Source organism: Saccopteryx bilineata, chromosome 10, assembly GCF_036850765.1.
Source record: "Saccopteryx bilineata isolate mSacBil1 chromosome 10, mSacBil1_pri_phased_curated, whole genome shotgun sequence".
NCBI lineage: Eukaryota > Metazoa > Chordata > Mammalia > Chiroptera > Emballonuridae > Saccopteryx > Saccopteryx bilineata.
This window is the reverse complement of record NC_089499.1, coordinates 47,048,866-47,062,270: the sequence shown is the minus strand read 5'-3', so window position 1 is coordinate 47,062,270 and position 13,405 is coordinate 47,048,866. Positions and strand designations below refer to the sequence as shown.

At 43.6% G+C, this 13,405-nt stretch overlaps 1 protein-coding gene across 1 annotated transcript in view; it reads right to left on the bottom strand.

Annotated features, from left to right (window-relative positions):
• TMCC1 (transmembrane and coiled-coil domain family 1) overlaps positions 1-5,958 on the bottom strand; it is a 248,599-nt gene extending 242,641 nt beyond the window's left edge. Inside the window, exon 1 of the mRNA XM_066245647.1 lies at positions 5,876-5,958. The gene's annotated coding sequence lies outside the window, so the exon portion shown is untranslated. The remainder of the gene's footprint in view (positions 1-5,875) is intronic.
• Positions 5,959-13,405: the final 7,447 nt, after the last annotated feature.

Below are 13,405 nucleotides of genomic sequence, written 5' to 3'. Positions count from 1 at the left end.
GTGCGTCTGGGACATAAAAGACGTCGAAAATATGGTTTTGGTCCTCAAGAAGTTTGTTGCTCATTGTGAGGTATGACAAATGCTTATGAAACAAGTATAAAATACAAAAATAACATTAAGTTGAGACGTACAGATAAAAGCATACTAGAAATATAGAGAAGGTCTAGAATTATGAGAGAAGGCTTCATCAAGGAGATAAAACTTGAATGTGTACCTTAAATGTATTTCAGAGTACCAAAGTAAAAAAAACACTAAATTGGTACAGTTACAATAATCAGAAGAGTAAATAAATAAAAAACTAAAAGAAATTAAAATATTTAGCACTGAGAAAAGTGAAGGCTTAACTGGGAGACATCATAGCAGTGTTCAAATATTTGAAGGGTCATATGGCAGAACTAAGAATTACATACATCATATACCCATTTAACTTAACAGCTGACCTATGGTAAGATGTGACCAACACTCAAGGACACAGACAGTGACAGCTGTTCAGTAGAGCCACAACAGGAAATGCCAGTTTGGAAAGACAGGAAGTAGGTGGCCCAGTTCTTCTCTAAAACTTTTCAAAGGATAGTGTGCATGTGAGCCCAATGAAGCAAAAATTTAGATCCAAATCAATCCTGCATTTATTAACCACTACCATGTGACAGGTGCTTCCTTATATCTCACTTAATATTCACAACACATCTTTAAACGTTTATTAATGTAATAGAGGCCTAACATAAAAAGACAACAAAATAAACCCTGCAAGAAAGCAGGAACACATTAAAATTCTCCACTGTCCCCCACTCTGTTATGTATTTGGCAGCTGTTTTAAAAAGCAAAATTGTTTGCCTGGCCTGGCGTGGCACAGTGGATGAAGCGTTGACCTGGAACGCTGAAGTCACCGATTTGAAACCCTGGGCTTACCCACTCAAGGAACATATGGAAAGCAAGTACTACAGGTTGATGCTTCCCTCTTTTATACTCTCTCTCTCTCTCTCTCCCTTCTCTCTAAAACTTTTTTTAAAAAAAGCAAAATTGTTTGAAGGCCTACATATCTACAAAATTTATTTCCTCTTGTTGCTTCCTTCAGTCAAACTCAGGGGCTCTCAGTCTGTAGAATACATAAGAATGATACACAATTACATATACAAAAACAAACACACTATACTTTTTAAGCGACATAACGGATTTTTGAGTATAGCTTTCATCTTATGTGATTTTTGCCTCATGCACTGACTTTAAAACCAAATCCTGGGAATGAGGTGCACCCCACTGCAGGCTTTACTCCATGTCAGGTGTTACCATGGAAAGGAGATAAAGATATTGAATCCTATCACAACATTAAGAAGAATATTCTAACAATTAGAGCTATCTAAAAATGGCATAGGCTACCTCAAAGTAATGAATTTTCTGTCTTCAAAGGTGTTTAAACTGAGGCTGAAAAATCACTAAGAACACTTTAGTAGAGCAACTGGGTAAGAAGTTAACATCTCTTCCAAGTCTTAGATACTATTATGGGTAGACTTCAAAAACCTGACAACCTAGCCCTGGCTGGTTGGCTCAGCGGTAGAGCATCGGCCTGGCGTGCGGGGGACCCGGGTTCGATTCCCGGCCAGGGCACACAGGAGAAGCGCCCATTTGCTTCTCCACCGCCCCCCCTCCTTCCTCTTTGTCTCTCTCTTCCCCTCCCGCAGCCAAGGCTCCATTGGAGCAAAGATGGCCCGGGCACTGGGGATGGCTCCTTGGCCTCTGCCCCAGGCGCTAGAGTGGCTCTGGTCTCGGCAGAGAGACCCCCCGGAGGGGCAGAGCATCGCCCCCTGGTGGGCAGAGCTTCGCCCCTGGAGGGCGTGCCGGGTGGATCCCGGCCGGGCACATGCGGGAGTCTGACTGTCTCTCCCCGTTTCCAGCTTCAGAAAAAATACAAAAAAAAAACAAAAACCTGACAACCTGGCAGGGTAGCTCAGTTCGTTAGAACATCGTCCTGATACACTAAGGTTGTAGTTTCAATCCCCAGTCAGGGCAGGGCACATACAAGAAGCAACAAACGATTGCATAAATAAAGTGGAAGAACAAATAGAGGTTTCTCTCTCCCCCCATTCCTCTCTAAAATCAATAATTAAAAAATAAAAAAAAATTTTTTAAAAACCCGCCTGACCAAGCAGTAATACAGTGGATAGAGCGTCAGACGGGGATGCGTAGGACCCAGGTTCAAGACCCCGAGGTCGCCAGCTTGAGCGCGGGCTCATCTGGTTTGAGCAAAGCTCACCAGCTTGGACCCAAGGTTGCTGGCTTGAGCAAAGGGTCACTCGGTCATGGTCAAGGCACATATGAGAAAGCAATCAATGAACAACTAAGGTATCACAACAAAAAACTGATAATTGATGCTTCTCATCTCTCTCCGTTCCTATCTGTCTGTCCCTATCTATCCTTCTCTCTGACTCTCTGTCTCTGTAAAAAAGAAAAAAAAAAAAGGTAAAAAACAAAAAACCTGACAGGAGGAAGACAACCTAGTTAAGAACAACACAATGAAAAAAGACACAAAGGCAAGAATGACAGGGTATGTGGGGAAGTTCAATGCTGGGGAACAAAGAAACTCGTTTCCACCTGCGGATCTTTGCACTTCCTGTTTCATCTGCCAGGAAAGCTCTTGCATCTTCTAGGCCACAACTCAAATACCTTCTCCTAGTGAGGCCTCCACATCACCCTAACCAACCACTCACTTTTCAGCTTGTTTTATTTTTGTATTAGTTCATAACAGGAGTCTGCAAACTTTTTCTACAAAGGGTCAGACTACAGCCCGCAGGCAAAATCCAGCTTGATCCATGTTTTTGTGTGGTCTATAAGAATGGTTTTTACATTTTTAAATGGTTGGGAAAAAAATCAATTATTTTGTGATGTGGGAAAAGAATGTGAAGTTCAAATTTCAGTATCCAAAATTTAAGTAGAACATAGACAAGCTGGTTTATGTACTGCCTGTGGCCCTTTCTGCACTAAAACAACAGATTTGAGTAGCTGCAACAGAGACTGTATAGCCCATAAATATTTACTTTTTGGTCCCTCACAGAAAAAGTTTGCTAATCGTGGATTTTCAGCATTTCCTGAAATTATCTTGTCTATTTGCTTATTTGTTATCCTCATTCTCACACACACAGAATACAGCTCAATGAGGGCAGGGACCTATATAGGCTTTGTTCCTCCACTGAAGCCCAGTATTTAGAATATATCCTGGGCCTGACCAGGCGGTGGTGCAGTGGATAGAGCGTCGGGCTGGGATGTGGAGGACCCAGGTTCGAGACCCCAACGTCACCAGCTTGAGCGCGGGCTCATCTGGTTTGAGCAAAGCTCACCAGCTTGGACCCAAGGTCGCTGGCTTGAGTAAGGGGTTACTCGATCTGTTGAAGGCCCACGGTCAAGGCACATATGAGAAAGCAATCAATGAACAACTAAGTTGTCACAATGAAAAACTGATGATTGATGCTTCTTATCTCCCTCCGTTCCTGTCTGTCTGTCCCTATCTATCCCTCTCTCTGACTCTCTGTCTCTGTAAAAATAAATAAATAAATAAATAAATAATAGAATAAATCCTGGAACAAGAGTTCAATGAATACTTGATGAATAAATTAATCAGTGATCCATAAATGCCACACCAGGGAGTTTAAACTTAAGTCCTCAGTCATGACAGGTTTTGTACATATAGACCGGCATAAAAAAACTCTTGCAGAAAAGGGGAGATATTCTAGTAAAACACTGCTTAAAGTAATGGTGGTCACCAACTATCCATATCATTGGGTTTCTTCATCAAATTGCACATTTTTTGTGTGTGTTGATAAAAGATTCTCTCAACTACAGCAACATGTCAGAACACTCATCTTCAGATGCAAATATTCTGAGAAATCTCATTTCCTACACAGAGTACACAGAACCTATACCATGCCAAATACAAATGAATGCTCATAATTATTACAGATCTAGATCACATACTAGTGAATTTTTAATATCTAAAATTTTCCTATGCCGTTGATCAGTAATCTACTCTGTAAGTAGCTGAAAATTCTTTAGAAATTAAAAGGTTACCACCCACAGACCAGAAGTAGCTTTTTAATCTTTCTATACTAGCCAGAGAATGGGTATGTGATTTCAAAAAAATACAAGCCAACTCTGTTGGTAGAGGACAAGGTATTGTTGAACTAAAAATCACACTTAAAAACATCATTTGCTACATAGCACTAGTAAAACTACCACCTATTTACAATTGTAGGCTCACCTTTTTACATTTTATTTTTCAATTAATTTTAAATTTTTCAGTTTTTCAGAAGACATTCAAATATTATTTTACATTACTATCGGGTGTACAGTATAGTGCTTAGACAAATATATATTTACAAAGTGACCCACCCACCTGGCACCATACATAGTTATAACAATATTATTGACTATATTCCCTATACTGAGCTTCACATTCCCAGAACTATTTTGTAACTACGAATTTGTACTTCTTAATCCCTTCACCATTTTCATCCATGGGGGTCTCACTCTTCTAGTATACAGTGGAGAAAAAAAATGTATCTCCTTCCTGGGGGAATAATGTATGTAACATATTAATATTTCCATAAGGTTCTTTCCTCCAGGCTTTGCAACAATTTCTATACACTAGTATGTCAAAGATAAGTATTTAGTTAACCATTGACTTCCAAAATGTAAGATACTGCTCAGAAGGCATAAACAATTCAAGTTCTGTTTTATTTAAAAGCAGCTACCCCATACTCTGGTTTCTCTTCAGATCGCATAAATCTTTCGCCTTTTAAAAGCAGCTACCTGCTTGTTAAGCCCTGAATGCCTTTTTTTTTAATAATTAGCGAAAGTAGGAATTCAGACTTTTCATAGAGATGCTTATGGCACAGGTACCTCTGATGAGTATGTCAGACTTAGAGCATCCATTTTGGATTAGTGTCTATGCGTTCATCTTCCTTTCCACTATGACAAGTCAGGTTGAAAAGGCAGCTTATAAAAAGCATTGGGGTAGGATCTACCAAGACTAATATGTAAGGTGTCACCAAAAAAGAAGAGGTGGTGGAAATTAGCCAATCGCTCAAGTGGGTGGGCTGCTTTAAGAAACTCTGCTACAGATCACCTGGGGATCTCACCAATGTTGTTAACGAATGAACCAAACCAACCGCTGGACAAAACTACCCACACCTTTGCTTGACTGAAAAAGGGAAATTTGCAAGCATGGATTTCTGGCCCTTTAGGGAAGGTGTGCCCATTGTCCCTTTCTAAGCGAGCTAATAAAAGCCACTCCGAACCCAGCCAGCCTGGCCTCCCACCTTGCACCACTTACGCTCCCACATCTCAGTACAGCAGGTTTCCTCCTCTCCTTAAACGACAAGTTCAAAATCAAAACAAAAGGTGCAAAACTGGTTTTAAGTAGCAATGGCTGAGCACTAGTATCCAACTTCTGTGGACGCCAGGGCAACTGAAGGCTCACAGGACCTCAGATACCTCTCTCCCCTAGCTCCCAGTCTCTCGGCCTCGGCCCAACTCCTCACACGCCCCTCCCACCCCTCGATCCTGAAGACGGGGTACAGAGAGGGGGGCACCGCAAGGGGTGTGGGGAGAGAAACGCCAGGGTCAAAATGACAGCGGAACCAACCGGGAAAGAAAAAGGCCCAGCAAGATGCTGGGGGGTCGAGTCCTAGGCCCGGGGCTTAAGCCCCGAACGGAGGCGACCGAGGGTCCGGACCAAGCTGAGTCAAGCCGCTAGGGGTGAGGCCAGGCCCGCGTCGGCAATGCCGCCAGGCCACGCTCTCCACACGACTTTCCCCACCCGGGACGGAGGGGACGTGAGTGGCCGCGGCCGCTACCAGAGTCCGGGGCGGGGGCATTCACTCACCGGCGGGGAGGGGAGAAGCAGCCGGCGTCTCCGCCAGCGCCGTCGCTCGAGTTCAGGCGCCGGCTCCAGCCGCTGCAGCCGCCGCGCCCGATCCATCCCCCCACCCAGCTACCCTCCCTCCCGGCCCTCCCCCCACACCACCTCAGCCGCCGCAGCCGCCGCTGCAGCCGCCACCGCCGCTTCAGCCCCTGCGCGGGAGCGCTAACCGGCTACAGTAGGCGAGAGCGCGTGCGCCCGCTGCCACCGCCCACAACCTCCGCCCCCGACCGGCAGCGCACGCGCGAGACAGCGGCGGGCGCGCGCACGCAGCAGGGGGCGGGAACAGCCCTCAGGCGGGCCACGCCCCCAGCTCGCGCGCCCACCCCGCGGTCAAGCGACTGAGCTGCGCCGCTTCAGGTGTCGCTGGGTTGCAGCAGGTGGATTCTTCCCGTCCAAAGCTCCAGGAATTGAACTCCTCTGGCCCCGCCCTCTTTCTGAAGCGAGAGGGCCCGAAGCAATGCAAGGTTGAGTGATTTCTGACCTCCGTGGGGGATTGTATACCTGTTCTTACCTTGAATAATCGAAAGGCTTTCCTTCCTTCACGGACCTGGCAGGTTTCCATATCCTGCCAGGAAAAGGGCAGAGGTTATTACTATTTCGCGTCTGGTTTTATCACTGAAGCAATCAACCTAACCCTTTATTTTTCCATTTTCCTAATTTATCTATTCATTCATCTCTTACGTATTTTGCTGCGAGTATAGTGTGGGGATGGATGAAACAATCCCCAGCTTCATAAAGATGGATTGGATGGAGGCCCTGGCCGGTTGGCTCAGTGGTAGAGCGTCGGCCGGGCGTGCGGAAGTCCCGGGTTCGATTCCCGGCCAGGGCACACAGGAGAAGCGCCCATCTGCTTCTCCACCCCTCCCCCTCTCCTTCCTCTCTGTCTCTCTCTTCCCCTCCCGCCTGGTGAGCAGAGCATCGCCCCTGGTGGGCGTGCCGGGTGGATCCCGGTCGGGCGCATGCGGGAGTCTGTCTGTCTCTCCCCGTTTCCAACTTCAGAAAAAATACAAAAAAAAAAAAAAATGGATTGGATGGAGAAGAAAAACATTCAAGGAAGACTCATACAGAATTAAAATCTGCAATTAGTAAAATCTTTTCCGAGAGGTACATGGTGCTAAGAGAACCTGTATGGCAGGTGGGGCGGTGGCGTTTGATTTAGGCAAGGATGTTCAGGCTGGAATCTGAGGGCTTACTTGGAAGGAATTATTTAGGTCCGTGGGAGTAAGAGCTTGGTTGGCATGACCAGAATGGAGTGCTGGAAGACCACTGGATGTGGAATAGAGTGTGTGGGGGGAGTAGACAATAATTGAGGTAAGGATTTGAGACTTAGGGCAAAGTAAACTGGTGGTAGTGAGAAGCGCACTTTTTAGGGAATAAAATGGGCAGGACTTAATGATCTATTGAATGAAGAGGGAAGGCCAGGGAGGTGGTAAGTTTGACTCTTACATTAGAAGTTGGTGGAAGATAAGTTATAGATCTCAGGAGCACTGAAATAGGCTCCTGAGGAAAGTAACTAAAAATGGATGATAAACTTAGAAGCTAAAACTATAAGTAAATTTCTAGAAGAAAACATGGGAAAAAAATTGTGATTTTGAGATAAGCAAAGATTTCTTTTTTAATATTTTTATTGAATTTATTGGGGTGACATTGGTTAATAAAATTATTCAAGTTTCAGGTACACAATTCTGCAACACATCATCTGCATATTGCATTGTATGTTCACCAACCCAAGTCTAGTCAGCATCACCATCCAGGCAAAGATTTCTTAGGACACAATAAGCATGAACCATAAAAGAATTTATTCATAAGGTAAACTTCATCAAAATTTTAAAACTTGTTTTTTGAAAGACACTATCAGGAAAATAAAAAAGGGAAGGCATAGGTGGGAGGGAGAAATTTGCAAAACAATATATCTGATAAAAAAGACTTATATTCAGAATATGTAAAGAATTCTCATAACTGAATAAGAGAACAAACAACCCAATAAAACAATGGACAAAAGGTTTATGACTGACCAGGCAGTAGTGTAGTGCAGTGGTCCCCAACCTTTTTTGGGCCACGAACCGGTTTAATGTCAGAAAATATTTTCACAGACCGGCCTTTAGGGTGGGACGGATAAATGTATCACGTGACTGAGACAAGCATCAAGAGCAAGTCTTAGACGGATGTAACAGAGGGAATCTGGTCATTTTTAAAAAATAAAACATCATTCAGACTTAAATATATATAAATAAAACGGAAATAATGTAAGTTATTTATTCTTTCTCTGTGGACCGGTACCAAATGGCCCACAGACCAATACCGGTCCGCGGCCCGGGGGTTGGGGAACACTGGTGTAGTGGATAGAGCATTGGACAGGGATGCAGAGGACCCAGGTTCAAAACCCTGAGGTCGTCAGCTTGAGCGTGGGCTCATTCAGCTTGAGTGCCAGCTCACCAGCTTGAGTGCAGGGTCACTGGCTTGAGCATGGGATCATAGACATGACCCCATGGTTCCTGGTTTGAACCCAAAGGTCGCTGGCTTGAGCAAGGGGTTCCTCACTGCTGGAGCCCCACACCCCCACACCCCCACCCCATCAAGGCACATATGAGAAAGCAATCAATGAACAACTAAGGAGCCACCACAAAGGATTGATGCTTCTCATCTCTCTCCCTTCCTGTCTGTCTTTCTCTCTGTCTGTCACACACACACACACAAAAAAAAATAGGTTTGAGTAAACACTTCACCAAAGAAGATATAAAAATGGCCAATCAGCAACAAAGATGCTCAACATATTTAATCATCCAAAGATTTACAAGTTAAAATCACAGTGGTATACCACTACCACTAGGATAGTTAAAATTAAAAAGACTGATGATCCAGCAGTCCCATTCTTACCATCTTCTTAACTGTATTTAAGCTCCAAATAAAGACAACAAAGTCATACTTCTATCTGTCATACAACTAACCTACACACAACCAAAATCACTTAACACTTTCTGCAAAAGAGAGTGCTAAATCCTTGGGTGATATTCCCTTTCAGATTTTGACATCCTGTAACTTAATCCTGTACTATGAAGTTAGCTATTATTAATACATTACCATTGTGTATTAGCAATTGAAGTTCCCCCTTGGTAATTAGGATCAGTCATACCCCAGTACAGTAGCTCCTTTCTTTGCTTATTTATTCAAAAGCATGAGATGCCCCCAAGTGACTAGGTGACAGTCTCAACTTCCAATTCAATAAAAACATTGTTGTATCTCCTGTAGGAAAGCATTCCTTTCTTTGGAACTAAGACCTCTAGACCAGCAGAGCTCTTGGCTATTTTTCTCTTTCCAGAGAAAATGAACCACCAAGTGTACTGCTTGAAGTTCTGCCAACAGGGAGGCTTTTCCCTCACTTTTTCCTTCAACGATATCCCAGAAAGGAACAATAATGTTTCAACTGTCCATTTTCACCCAGTACCTGCATATTGTGTAGAACCATCATAAACTAGGCTGTTAACAAAGTCTGGATTTTAATTTCCCCAGTCATAGGGAATGCCTTGTGAGATTTATGTGTGGTCAGAGAGAGAAGATAATGTAGCAGGAGTAGGGGCTATAGGCATTTGGGCCACTTAATATACAAACTTACTTACACCTTCAGGGCCCATTCAAGCCCAATCTCATAAATACAGTTTCATTGATAATGGAGTGCTACTGTGCTTGCACAAATTTACAGTTTGATGGGTCAGACAATGCCCAGTTCATGATGGACAGTTCAGATCACATGGTAACTTGATGACCTATGGTTAAGAGTACAGTATCTACTAAAATTCAGTAGCAAGTCAAAAGCTGTTTCTCAAAAGAAGAATAGTAATCACAAAGAATGGCAGGGCTTTGGTCCAAAATCTTAAGTGTCTGTACTGTGATTCACCTACTGGGGCCTGCCAAAGACTTGAAATAGAATCTCTATCAGTCACTTACAGAATGAGGTTCTAGGTTTCATTTCCAGAGATCATGGCACTAAAGGTTTCTTTCAAGGCAAAAATAGAAGCTTTCATGTCATCCATGCATAGATTGAGCTAGGAATTTGAAGCTCAGAGCTCATCTTTTTCTTTCCCCACTTTCCTCAGTGCAATTAGGGATAATCAACCAATCCCATTATATTCCTTTATTGGGCTATAATATTCAGATATGTGGTTACTGAGGACCTCACTTTCTATAGATATTTGATTAGGAGTATCCAATGCCTTATCATGCCATGGATATCATGCTAGTGCCCTCTTTACCACTGAAAATAGAGTCATTCATAACTTTAAACCAGGTTAGAGAACCAATTCAAGAAAACTCAGAATCATCAGTTCAAAACTCATCTTTAGGGTTCTGTTCCTCTAGAACCACATCTAGTTTCAAAATCTGTATTAGTTAGGGTTCAAACAGAGAAGCAGAACCAGTAGGAGATAGTATACAATAAAAGATATATTTTAAGGAATTAATGTGTGTAGTTATAGGTGGAAAGGAGAACTAGTTAAGCAAATTTGAAATCCATAGGGAAGGCTATAGGAAGGGCAGGCTGAAACTCTCAGGCAAGGGCTGACACTGCTGTCCCAAGGCAGAATTTCTTCTTCAGGAGAGCCTTAACTCTGCTTTTAAGGACTTTCCACTAATTGAATCAGTCCCAACAAGATTATCTAGGATAATCTCCCTTATTAAAGTCAACTAATTATGAACTTTAATCATATCTACAAAAATGCCTTCATAGGTGGCCCTGGCCAGTTGGCTCAGTGGTAGAGTGGCGGCCAGGCGTGTGGAAGTCCCAGGTTCAGTTCCCAGTCAGGGTACAGAGGAGAAGGGCCCATCTGCTTCTCCACCCTTCCCCCTCCCTTCCTCTCTGTCTCCCCCGCACACCCCCTGCAGCCAAGGTTCCATTGGAGCAAAGTTGGCCTGGGCACTGAGGACAGCTCCATGGCCTCTGCCTCAGGCACTAGAATGGCTCCGGAGGAGACAGAGCAATGCCCCAGATGGGCAGAGCATCACCCCCTGGTGGGCATGCTGGGTAGATCCCGGTCAGGCACTTGAGGGAATCAGTCTGCCTCCCCACTTCTAACTTCAGAAAAATACAAAAAAAAAAAACCTTCATAGGCAACTCTAGATTGGTTTTAAATAGTATAGAATAACTGGGGAATATAGTCTAGCCAAGTTGACACCTTAAAAATACTACACAGTGGCCCTGGCCGGTTGGCTCAGCGGTAGAGCATCGGCCTGGCGTGTGGGGGACCCGGGTTCGATTCCCGGCCAGGGCACATAGGAGAAGTGCCCATTTGCTTCTCCACCCCCACCCCCTCCTTCCTCTCTGTCTCTCTCTTCTCCTCCCGCAGCCGAGGCTCCATTGGAGCAAAGATGGCCCGGGCGCTGGGGATGGCTCCTTGGCCTCTGCCCCAGGCGCTAGAGTGGCTCTGGTCACGGCAGAGTGACTCCCTGGAGGGGCAGAGCATCGCCCCCTGGTGGGCAGAGCGTCGCCCCTGGTGGGCATGCCAGGTGGATCCCGGTCAGACGCATGCGGGAGTCTGTCTGACTGTCTCTCCCTGTTTCCAGCTTCAAATAAATAAATAAATAAATAAATAAATAAATAAATAAATAAATAAAACTACACAGACCCTGGATGGGTAGTTTAGTTAGTTAGCATGTCATCCCAATACACCAAGGTTGCAAGTTTAATCCTCAGTCAGGGCACATACAAGAATCAACCAGTGAATGCATGGATAAGTGAAACAACAAATTGATGTCTGTCTGTCTGTCTGTCTGTCTCTCTCTCTCTCCCTCTCTCCCCCTACCTCTTTCTCTTTCTCTCTTAAAAGAAAAGAGCATCACATAAATGTTTACCTAAGAGAAATGAAAACATATCCACACCAAGACTTGTACAAGAATATCTATAGCGGCTCTATGCACAGTATCAAAATACTTGCAATAACTCAAGTACTCATCAACAGGTAAATGGATGAACAAAATATGTTAAATCCATATAATGGAATACTACTTAGCAATTAAAAGGAACATACTACCTACCAATACACCTAACAATGTGAATGAATCTCAGAATCATTGTACTGAGCAACAGAAGCTGAAAACAAAAGGACACATATTGTATAGTTCTATATAGAATTCTAGAAAATGCAAACTAATGTATAGTGACAACAGATCATTGGTTGTCTGGGACCAGATATGGAGGGAGAGATGAGAGTACAAGGGCACAAAGAAACCCTAGAGGGTGATAAGAATGATCTGAATCTTGATTATGGTGGTGGTTTCATAGGTGAATACATATGTCAAAACTCATCAAATTGTATATATTTTTAAACTTTTTTAAAATTTTATTTATTCATTTTAGGGGGGGGAGAGAGAGAGAGAGAGAGAAGGGGGAGGAGCAGGAAGCATCAACTCCCATATGTGCCTTGACCAGGCAAGCCAGGGTTTTAAACCGGCAACCTCAGTGTTTCCAGGTTGATGCTTTATCCACTGCGCCACCACAGGTCAGGCCAAATTGTATACATTTTTTAAAATTTCTTTTTTTTTTCTTACAGAGACAGAGAGAGTCAGAGGGATAGGTAGAGACAGACAGACAGGAACAGAGAGAGATGAGAAGCATCAGTCATCAGTCTTTTGTTGCGACTCAAATTGTATACTTTAAATCAGTACAGTTTATTGTGTGTATGGTCGTTGAAGAATTTATTTCATGGGATTCCTAGCAGATTAGCAATAACAGAACAAAGTGTTAGTGAACTGAAAGACAGACATCAGAAAGTATTTGGATTAAAAGCACGGAAAGAGAAAAGGAGTGAAAACAGAAACAAAGAATATCAAAGCTATATGGGACAGAGTAAAGGGTAGTGCTACAGAACAAAGACTATTTAAAATGGGAAAAAATATTAGTGTGCTCTAACTGAAAACATTGTATAAATGATTCTAGTCTTGGTGAGGTGCTATCTACTATTCAGACAGCAGTTTATGTTAAGAGTGTGAAAATTGGCCTGACCGGGTGGTGACGCAGTGGATACAGTGTCGGACTGGGATGTGGAGGACCCAGGTTCGAGACCCCAAGGTCGCTGGCTCAAGCAGGGGGTCACTCAGTCTGCTGTAGCCCCCACCTTGGGTCAAGGCACATATGAGAAAGCAATCAACGAGCAACTAGGGTGCCACAACAAAGAATTGATGCTTCTCATCTTTCTCCCTTCCTGTCTGTTCCTCTCTCTGACTCTCTCTGTTACAAAATAAATAAAATTAAAATGCTTTAAAAAAAAGTGTGAAAATTGGAATATTAATCACTTGGGTGTATACATTACAACAGAACATTTATACAGAGAACAAGTATCAATACCAAAACACTATTACACATTACTCAGGGGATGAAGAACAAAACATATTTATTAAAATCTTTGCCCTGGCCAGTTTGCTCAGTGGTAGAGCGTCGGCCTGGTGTGCAGGAGTCCCAGGTTCGATTCCCGGCCAGGGCACACAGGGGAAGCGCCCATC